This window comes from Lycium barbarum, chromosome 1, assembly GCF_019175385.1.
Source record: "Lycium barbarum isolate Lr01 chromosome 1, ASM1917538v2, whole genome shotgun sequence".
NCBI classification, from domain to species: Eukaryota; Viridiplantae; Streptophyta; class Magnoliopsida; order Solanales; family Solanaceae; genus Lycium; species Lycium barbarum.
The window spans coordinates 23,639,633-23,651,440 of NC_083337.1; the positions used below are offsets into that span (position 1 = coordinate 23,639,633).

Below are 11,808 nucleotides of genomic sequence, written 5' to 3' on the forward strand. Positions count from 1 at the left end.
GAGATGATTTTTTGTGATTGGCTAGTCCTTTAAGATTTATAAATAAGCCTAAGCTCGAATATAAAAGCCTGAGGGATTATTGCATTGTCTTTAGACATCATATGGGCATTTGGCCATTGCTGTGCATTATCTTTAGTTTCATACCCATTATAAACTTGTTAATATTGGAATTTGTTAGGACCAATTTAAAAGACAAAGACTAAAAAATCAAAACTGCCACACAAAGAGTAAAATGCAGCAGTTGTATACTTGTGCCCATCTTATAGTTTGACTAGGAATTTCTGCGGCATTCCTATATGAGATTCCTACTCTTACCTACCTGTTTGAGCTAAAAACTACTTGACAACCTTTTGCTTGACCTAAGACAGGTGGTATGAGCCCTTTCTAGCAATGATTTAGATTTCCATGGACCTATAACTATTCTTATATATGTTTGATGCAATTAGTGACTTGATATGACTGTATTTGGATCATATTTGTACCTAGGGTAATCCCATGTTCCTTTCATCCTATTATGAACTTGTTAAGATTGAAATTTGTTGAACCTAGTGTAATACCAGAAATTGAAACTGAAAATGCTTTGAAAGGGTAAAAATGCAGCATTTGCCTATTGGAATTTGACTTTGTAATTTGCTTATAGACTTCTGTGGCGCACATACATGGCCCTTCACCCCCGCCCCCTTAGTTTTTCTGCTATGATATGTTTAAAAATAATGTTTTGGACCTAGGACAGTATCATGTCCCTATATATGCTATTAGAATCCTCTACTTCCTACCTGTGAATTTTTCTGCTCAAATTCTGTAGAATGGACTAAATGTGAACTATTTTGGGGCCTTGCTAATTCTCTAATGAACCTATAGTTGGCCCATTTTGCTAGCTTTGAACTTGCTGGGATTAAAATTAAGCTAGAATGACCATGGCCTTGTAAATTTGCTTCTGTGACATCCTTGTTGATAACAAACAGACTTAAAAAATGGTTTTTGGTATTTGAATTGGTTCATCACTAGACAGGTGTGACTTCTAAGTCATTTAACCTTTAGGTCTACCTCTTCTTTGATTGCTAACTCTTTAAAACTGGAGATAGAAACATGAGGGTGTGTTTGGTAGCTTGTTGTTGTATCCCCCATCTTGTTGTGCTTGATTTCATGTTCCTTTGTCCCCTTATCCCCTTGATGTAGCTACTGCTTGTTTCCTTGGCCATCTTAACACTTCCTATGACTCATGAACCTAGCTTACATTACTAAAAGATTTGTTGAATCGTGTGATTTTTGCCTTTGCTTCTTGTTGCTGTTTGATCCATCCTCTTAACTTGCTTGCTTCTGGGAATTTGCATTCCTCCTAAACAAACTAATGAGCTAAACACTAGTCCTAGAATGAATGTATGAATTGGCTTTTGACTTTTTGGAAAATCTATTTGAGTTAAAAATGGATATTAAGTGAATTGGGTAGGTGTGCCTTAAGGTTTTACTCTCCCATGGTGCATATAAGGAGTATATATTGGGAATGGAGAGTATGCCATATGGGTTTTGCTCACCATTAGTCGTATATCATTGGGGCGTATCTCATATACACAGTCTTGACACTTAGAAATTTTGAGAGGAGATCAAGTGGTATACAGGCAGTATATCACGTATATTAGAGTTCTGACACTTAGGAAAATTTGAGAAAAATGGGGGAGTATACCAGCAGTATATCATGTATATCACCTCTTAACACTTAGAAAAAAAAAATTAGAAGAGAAGGGCTTGGGCTCATTGCTCGGGCCTGTCACCTCTATTTCCATACTTGACTTATTATTACTATTATTTTTGGGCCTACTCCACATCTGGGCCATTTTGGTTATTTGACGTCGTTGATTATTAAGTGGGCTAGGCCCAATAAATTGTAATTCATTTTGCATTGTAATAATTATTGTAGTCTTAATTTTGTACTTAGTTTAATTCATGAATGTACACTAATATCATGTATACCCATTTGTATCCTTGTCCACCTAAACCCGTTGGTGGGCCCCAACGAGGCCCACCAATGTATCTAGATCGAGTCAACCCAACTTGAAGCAAAAAATGGAGCAATAAGTTTTGGACCCGAGGATTTCCTCAAATGCATAACATATTCTTATTGGGCTTGGTCAGCCCAATATACCTATCTCTTTATCCCTATCACTACAGTCACTATTAGATCAGATAAACAAAAAGAGCGAAATCATCGATCCATTTTTAATTTTCATCTATTGGGCAGCTGATGAACTTGTTTGGCTCAAATGATTCATTTAAGTAGCCTTGTACCTTGTTCTTATTCTTTTTTGTCCTCTCATCTCTTGAAGTCCCTGCTGGGTTATAACACGCTTTCCTCTTTATTTCACAACTGATCTTGGTTTGTGATGCCCAAGGTTCTAGGTCACTATAAATGGGTTCGTATGCACATTTGAAGTGCTACGAAAAAGAATGAGAACAAGGTACAAGGCTACCTCTATCCTCCTAACACCTGCTACTCCCAACCTCTCATACCTCTTAACTGGCGCATCTTCGCACCTCCTCTTCACATGCCGAACCATCTCAACCTCGCTTCCCACATCTTGCACCCTTTAATGATGAAAAGATTTATGAAGGAATTAGTACTCAATTAATGAATACAGACTAATATATAAAATTTGCTTAATGAATCTTCTAATTACTCTTTAATAAGGACACGACCAATATCTTCTACCAGGATTCCTTGAAGTCCAAGATGTTTCCATATGCACCACAAATCAATGGCTGCAGCAAAATTATTCCTTCAAGGCAGGATCATCATCTTCTATACAAAGCTTAGCTAGGTTAACAGATCGCATTGTGTGCTACACAGCCAAAAAATCCCAAAAATCAGAAGAAATTTCACTCCGAGCAATTCCATATACTTTGGGAAACATGAACAAAATTACAATAGAAGAAAAAGGACTAAAAACCCAATCAAAGCAATAGAGGAAGGAGAATAAGTTTGGGTTATACGTTCTTTCGGACAAATTGATGCAGTCGCAATTATCGCTTTAAAGATTCAACTTTAGGATTGAAGAACTAAAATTAGTGCGGTTTAATGAGAAGATTCAGGTAAATCCTATTGATTCCCTTCAAAATTTCAAATCTAGAGCACAAAGTGGGGGTGATTGAACATGAGGGAGAAGAAGAAATTAGGTTTCTTATGTATGAGACGAAATTCGGTCGAGTATGATTTGGGTTGGGTGGATATTACTGGTAGATTGAGTTTAAAATATTTATTTTTTTAAAAAATATTTAATAGTTAAAATTAAGTGAGTAACGCACCAACATGGAAGGTTCAGTACGCATGTGCTTGTGGGAAAGAGCTGGTTGAATAAAATCACTTAAAAGTTGTTTAGGAGAGTACCTAAACGAGCGTAAAATCACAGTGCTAAAGTAAATTTAGGGGACAATTTTTTTTTTGGGGGGGGACTATATGCATTTTCTTAAAACATAATAATCTCTCCGGTATGGGGTTTTAGGCTTCTTTAACGAAATTAAAGGTGTTAAGAGAAATTGCTATTAGTAAGAATAATAATACTTTAATTAATATACTCAATTGATTCTTCTCTAAATGCTTATATTGCTTATAGAATAATATTAACAGATTTTGTAACAGTAACCTCAACTAAAATAATCTTTTCAAAGATTATGAAAATGATATATATATATATATATATATATATATATATATATATATATATATATATATATATATATATATATATATATATATATATATATATAATATTATCTATGAGGATCAACAATATGTCTTAAGAAAGATTTAATTAGTTGGCTAAATTGTCAATCGGAAAAGAACTAGCTAGTCCAACACTAGAAAAAATTTGATTATAACCAAATAGTTGATTAGTAAACGTTGCATCTCAAAAACACTGAAGAATAAAATTCAAATAATGGTATAAGTCAAATTTTATTAGATAAGTTTAAGCTGTTTTATAAGGATTTAATTATAAATTCTTATAATTATCTATGAGGATCAACAATATGTCTCAAGAAAGATTTAATTAGTTGGCCAAATTGTCAATCGGAAAAGAACTAGCTAGTCCAACACTAGAAAAACATTGATCATAACCAAATAGTTGATTAATAAACGTTGCATCTCAAAAACACTGAAGAATAAAATTCAAATAATGGTATAAGTCAAATTTTATTAGATAAGTTTAAGGTGTTTTATAAGGATTTAATTATATTTAGGCCACTAGCTCCATTGGGTTGCACCAAACTAAAACTAGTACTTGCCTATTTAAGACAGATTTCGGTGATTCACTATAAATATTTGGACAGGACTACAATTGTTACTACACATAGGTCATTAGGTCGCATTCCTTTATGGGCAAAGGGCCAAATATACTCATGTACTATCAGAAAAGGGTCAAATATACATCTTGTTATATTTTCGGTTCAAATATACCCCTGCATTATACTTTTGGTATAAATATATCCTTCTTCCGTAAAATTATCCAAGGTGGACACTAAGTCTGATGTGTCACTGACAACTCGGTGAGGTGGACACCACGTGGCATGTCACCTCACCACTCCATTTAGTCTGATAGATTTTTCCATTTTGTTGGTTCTCTGATTGTTTGGTGTGGCAGGTCTTCGTTAATTTGATTTGGTTTGACTTCTATTTTGTTAGTATAGAATAATTTGGTTTTTAGGATTTTTGTTAAGTTGAGATTAACTGCAAGTTACTTTCAGTGGGTTAAGGTATTCTGCTGAAATTTGTTGAAGTACTGTCTGAGCAAAGGCTTCTGAATTATTTGGTTTACTTTCAAGTGGCTTGAAGCCTTTTACAGAAGTTGTTGAATTTTGAGGTTTGGGGTTTATGGATTTTTTTAAATTTTCTTAGGTGATTCTAGGTCTTGTTGGAGTCGCCAAAGACTGTATACATTTTTCGTTCTGGCGATTGAATTTGATAGCAAATCTGAATGAGGAATAAAGCAGAAGTACAGAAGCCAGAAGGGAAGGAAAGGGCTAATGGATTGGGTGGTGAGGTTGCATTCCATGTGGTGTCCACCTCACCGAGTTGTCAGTGACATATCAGACTTGGTGTCCACTTTGGATAATTTTTACGGAGAAGAGGTATATTTGAACCAAAAGCATAACGGTGGGGGTATATTTGAACCCAAAGTATAACGAGTGGTATATTTGGCCGTTTTCCAATACTACATGGGTGTATTTGACCCTTTTCCGTTCCTTTATTGGTATTTAACTGAAACTCCAGGTGATTTTGTATATGTGCAAATGCAATACTTAGTTTTCCAGTATAATTTCCATGTCATACATAGTACTTGTAACCTGATTATATGTTATGTATAAATATTTGTAGTGTGAATTTAACCCGTTAATTTCCTTCAGCTCTAGCTCACTTCCGGGAACATTCTCCATCAGTGGAATCGTGCCACATTGAACAGTTTCTCGAGGTCAAGACCATTTTCATCACTGGTGCAACGGGCTACCTCGCAAAGGGTACTTTCTGTATCTCCTTTAGGTGCTTTTTGAGTAGATGCACACATAAATAATAGTATTACTAGTGCTTCTTTGTAAACTAGCAATATATGTCCGTGCATCATGTTTATTCACTTTAATTAGCTAGTCTTTAAGGTTTTTATTTTGTAAATAACTTTTAAAAACATTGTAATTGTTATTATATATAGTAACATATACAAAATGTATTTTATATACCATCACTTTAGTTATAATTAAAAAATGGAGTTTAAAAATTAAAAACATATGATGGAATTAAGTCTTTGAGATGGAAAGAGTCGGATTTTTTTCTCATTATCATGACAATGAAAGTTGTTCATCGATGTGGAAAAAAAAATTAGTAAGAATATGAGGGAAAACTAATATTTTGATTCTAGATTTTTTCTTTTTAAATTCTTTAATATCTTATATATATATATATATATATATCGACAGGTTGATAGACATCTCAATTAACTAACTGTTCAGATCCAAACATAAGAACCACTGTTGTATATATTTGATTTTTTTAAAAGCAAAACTAATAAAATATTTTTGTTAAATTAATTAAAAATTATGTTAATAAGGGGTAAATTAGTTACATTATAATTTTTATATTAACAATTATAGATAAAAGGAATTGTTACAAAAGAAATCAAAATTAGAAAGATATATGTTATATGGTAAATCACCAAATTTTAATTCTGAAATGAAAATATAAAGCAATACATTTTATAAATGTAAAGAAACAATAACCAGAGAATGCAAAGGAGAGTAAAATAAGTAAAGTAGTGACAAAGAAGGAAAACAGGGATAAAAGTCACTCCCTCCCTTCACTTTTACTTGTCCACGTTAACATATCAAGAGAAAGAAAATTTTCTTCTTCTTATTTTACCCTTCACATTAATTATTCATTTTCGAATCATTTTCTAAGACTATTGAGACTATACACCAATAATATGGATATTGTGATAAAATATATACTTCATTTTATTAACTCTTAAGAGCGTGAAAAGTCAAAAGTGCACAACTAAAAGTGCACGGAGGGAATAAATATGTGTAGGAGAATTAAAATTGAAGTGCATACGTGTATACATGAGAAGAGAATAAATACTCAGTATTATGACATATGTCCAAGTGGATTAAAAAAATAGTTAGTTAAAGTGTACAATTTATGTAACTTCTAGTACAAATTTGCAATGCTATTGTTCATCCTCTCTTCACATTTAAGGTATTGACAAAGAAGGAAAATGGGGATAAAAGTCACTCCCTCCGTTCACTTTTACTTGTCCACGTTAACATATCAAGAGAAAAAATAATTCTTCTTATTATTAATTTTACTCTTCACATTAATTACTCATTTTCAAATCATTTTACAACGCTATTGAGACTTACACTAATAAATATGAATATTATGGTAAAAAATATATACTCCCTTCGTCTCCTATTACTTGTCACTTTCCATTTTGCACGCCCCTTAAGAAATCATAAATAAAATATATAATTTACTATCTTACCCCTATCTTTATCCAATAAATACTCTAATCAAAATTGACTATTTTCAAGAACATTTATTACTAAAGGAAGATGAGAAAGATTTAATTAATTTTATTTTGATTTTGTCAATGAACAAGTAATGTAGCCAAGTAATATGAGACAGAGAGGGTAAGATAGGAAAGATTTAATTAATTTTATTTTGGTTTTGTAAATGAGCAAGTAATTTGGACATATATTTTTAGTAAAGTGGTCAAGTAATATGGGACGGAGGGACTACTTCATTTATTAATTCTTAAAAAACGTGAAAAATCAAAAGTGAACAAGTAAAAGTGCACGGAAGAAATAAATTTGTGTCAGAGAATTAAAATTAAAGTGCATACGTGTATGCATAAAAAGAAAATAAATATTTAGTACTATGACATATGTCCATATGGGGAAAAAAGTAGTTTAGTCATGTGGCCAAGTAATATTAGACGGAGGGAGTACTTCATTTATTAATTCCTAAAGAACGTGAAAAGTCAAAAGTGAACAAGTAAAAGTGCACAGAGGAAATAAATATGTCGGAGAATTAAAATTGAAGTGCATACATGTATATATGAGAAGAGAATAAATATTCAATAGCCAAATAATATGGGACGGAGAGGGTAAAGTGGGAAAGATTTAATTAATTTTATCTTAGTTTTGTAATGAACAAGTAATTTAGGCATATATTTTTAGTAATGTGGCCAAGTAATATGGGACAGAGGGAGTGCTTCATTTATTAATTCTTAAAGAACGTGAAAAGTCAAAAGTGGACAAGTAAAAGTTTGCGGAGGAAATAAATGTGTCAGAGAATTAAAATTGAAATGCATACATATATACATGAGAAAAGAATAAATATTCAGTACGATGACATGTGTACACGTGGAATAAAAAAGTAATTGATTAAAATGTACAATTTATATAACTTTTGATACAAGTATTCATTGCTACGTTAATCCTCTTGAACACTTATATATAATAGAAAAATGAAGTCAGTTGGTCCAACCTTGATAAACACGTGTAACCAAGAAGAGAAATCTAAGGGACTATAAGTATGAAACAAATTTCCCATATTAAATGACTTATTTTCTAAATTGCCCTTGTTGGTACACCCTCCAGAACAATTTTACATGCTTTTCGTACAATCATTTTGAGCCGTGTTTGTCCCACTAACTGCCACTTCTATAATAGAGTAGAGTAATTCTTGTAGTTCTCGTGGGGAAGATACTCACAGTCCAACCAAAAGCGAAGAAGCTCTACTTGCTAAAAAGAGCTCCAGATTCAAATTCAGCTAAAGAACGCTTAAACAACGAGGTACTACCTAACTACTGTAAATAAGATAGAAAAATATTATCGAAGAAGAAATGACTTACAGGCGTGAAGAATCAACTTTTCTTCAAGAGATATTGTTCATATACATACTGGGGAAAATACAAGCAATCTCTTAAGGATATAACAAAGCCCTTGTTTCAACTTGCAGATTTTTCTTGAAGTAATTGCACGGTTTACCTTCAAATGGACTGGTCTTTAATTTTTTTGCCCTTCAAATGGGTTGGTATTTAATTATTGTCCTTCAAAATCGAACTTATGCCTAGCGGGACATAAGATCTTTAAGGGCGCTGACATAACTTGTGGATATTATGATGCATAACTTATGTCCCTCTAGTCATAAGTTCAATTTTAAAGACAAAAATTAAAGACCAACCCATTTGAAGGACAAAAATTAAAGGTCAGCACAAAATAGGGACAAAAGTGCAACTGAATCATTTTTCTAAGCCACTTCACGAAAGAAAACCTTGTTTATAAAGTTAGAAAAGTGACTATTTTAAATAATCATCTTTTTCATGAACAGACATGTCCATTGAAATTCAAATTTTAAATAAAATCTGGAAATGCAAAGGCTTTTAATATTTAAAGCCTTCAAACTCATGTTGCCCTCGGTTGTGGTCAATCCCACTTCACATATATTACAAACTATGTAACAACTACTATATACTAAATGATTGTGTTCAGCAGTAGCAGAGATAATAGTCAGCACATTGGACTACATGTCCATAGTCATGCATTACCACATGAGAATTCAAGATTATCATAGCTCAGTGCTCAATGTGATGTTTTAACTGCAGGTTATAAAAACGGATCTGTTCGGAATTCTAAGGGAGAAGTTGGGTGCGACATACATGGCTTTATAGAAGAAAAGGTTTTTCCTATTTATGGTGATATAGCTAGTGATAATTTGGGGATAAATTCCGAGCTTAAAGATCAGATGTGCAGAGAAATAGACATAATTGTAAACTCTGCTGCAACAACTAGGTTTGACGAAAGGTAGATATAAAATGAAATTATTTTTCCTAAATTAAAATGAAAACATTTACTCCAAAATTTTTGCAGATATGATACTGCAATAAGGATCAATACACTGGGTGCCGTGAATGTTGTCAAATTCTCCAAGCAGTGTTCAAAAGTAAAGTCGCTTCTCCATGTAAGCACAGGTCAGCTCCATCATGTGCTTAATCAAATTTGATTATCATGTGACTTCTTTGCGCGTATTAACTTTAGAATAAAGTATGGTTCTTTTCAGCCTATGTTTGTGGGAAAAATGGACTGATACTAGTGTTGGGAAGAAACAAGCAATAACCAAATTACACGACGAGGTAAAAGCGGATGAAATACCCAAGTCAAAACTTCCCACACTATTTGAACCAAGAGAAGACAATAAACACTAACACAAATGGAAATCCGGGCAGCAGTTATACCAACAGTAAAATAGCAAAGCAAGCAAAAATAAATCGAATGGAAGAGACACCAAATTTACGTGGTAAAACCCCTTCAAGGTGAAGAGGAAACATCCACAGGACCTCCGGCCCACAAAAACTCCACTATAATCAACAAGAGTTACAACAATGTTCTCCAAATGACTACAACAACAAAGCCAAGCACGAGGCAACAATACATAAAAGATAGCACCAAAACTAGCAAAGAAAGGAGAGAAATCACCCCCAAAAACGAATTACTGTTGAGAGGTAAACGATTCATAAAAGCAATCTATCTCATTGATACAAGTATATATCCTATTTGCACCAACATATTTATGATTGTTCAGGGCAAGACTACATGGATGGACAAACACATACACATTCACAAAAGCAATGGAAAAGATGCTCTTGGGGCACCTCAAGGAGGATGTTACACCTCGGAAAATTTTCTGTTGATGCACCAGTGAATAGACTAGTGAAGAGCACGAGTATACGGTATTTCATTAAGTAAGAGATGACATTAGACGACCCTAGTTAAGATTTCATAGATGTTCGAGATAGGGGAGGAAAGTTTGCTAAGGGAAGGCAAGGCATACGAAAGGTATCGAAAAGGAATTACGAGTAACAACTCAACGAGGATTTAATAATGCTTTGGAGAAGAGTTATAATGTCCCTTAGATTGTTAATGAGGTGATAAACAAGTGCTAAGAAGGTTCATAAGGATTGGAAATCAAACGAGTCGACGAGAACGAACTTCGGAACACTAGGGATTATACGGCCAAACATATTGGTCGTATAAAACATACGGACCGTATGTTGGACCGTACAATCATTCCAGATTGTCACCATTCTCTGGACCAAATCTATGGCCAGACATACGATCAGTATAAATTATACGGACCATATGTTGGTCCGTAGAACTGGTCGGGAACAGATTTGGTGTATTTAATGAGGGATCAAGTCTTATTTCATCCCATTTCCATATCACACCCCTTCTCTATCACACCCCTTCTCTCTAAAACATCTCTCTACATTTATTCCACACGAATTCAAGCGGTATTAGTGATCAACAACGTAAACTAAGTGAATCAAGTGTAAGAAACCCATTAAAAGATCATCCAAGTCAAGAAATCTCATTGGAGATGAACTAGGGTTTTGGCTCAAGTGAAGTATTTCCATCCAAAGCTTGTTCCTACAACATCTAAGGTAAGATTTATGGTATTTCCATGTTGCTTAAGCTATTTGAGAGTTGAAACACTTGGATTGTAGAAGGATATAGAAAATGGGTCATGAATGTGAAATAGTGTCATCTTTGAGTAATAGTTTGGATTGAGTGATGATTCGTGATATGATATGATTGTAATCATGTTGTAAATGATGTTGAGAACATGAGATAGACATTGTATGTGAATGAACGTAGTCGTGTGTTATGACCATGGATATGGGTGATTGGAAGCGAATTGAGGAATATAGATGATGTGGATAATTAATGACTATTGTTATGATATTGTGAATGTATTATTGACGTTTGGGAGTTGATTTACGATATGGGGGAATGTCGTATAAATAAAGGAGATTCTGTCCAATTTTCTCTAACCTTAGTCATTTATGCTAGCTATCGATTTCTAATGGTAGTATGACTTTAATGAAGGTAGAAACGTGAGCTTCGGAGGAGAATGTGCAAGTGTAGAATAGTTGAACGGGAAGGTATGTAAGGCTAACCCTTCTTTCATAAGGCATGGTTCTTTGGCCAATCATATAAATCTTTTATAAGTCTATGATATCCTCCAAATGACTCTATCTTCAAAAACTACTAAGCTTATGATTCTCAATATGTTACGATTGTACTAAGTTCCTCATATGACGAATAATCCCATGAGGATAGATGTAATGTACGACGATAATGATAACGACGATAATAGCGATGACAATAACGATGACGATGATAATAGTGATGATAATAGTAAAGATGTTTATGAGCTATTATGTATATGTGCCTATGTATGACTATTATGGAACCCCGAGCTTA

At 33.6% G+C, this 11,808-nt stretch overlaps 1 pseudogene; it reads left to right on the forward strand.

The window, feature by feature from the left end:
- The first annotated feature begins 5,208 nt into the window (after positions 1-5,208).
- LOC132610639 (probable fatty acyl-CoA reductase 5) lies at positions 5,209-9,660 on the forward strand (annotated as a pseudogene).
- The last annotated feature ends 2,148 nt before the right edge of the window (positions 9,661-11,808 follow it).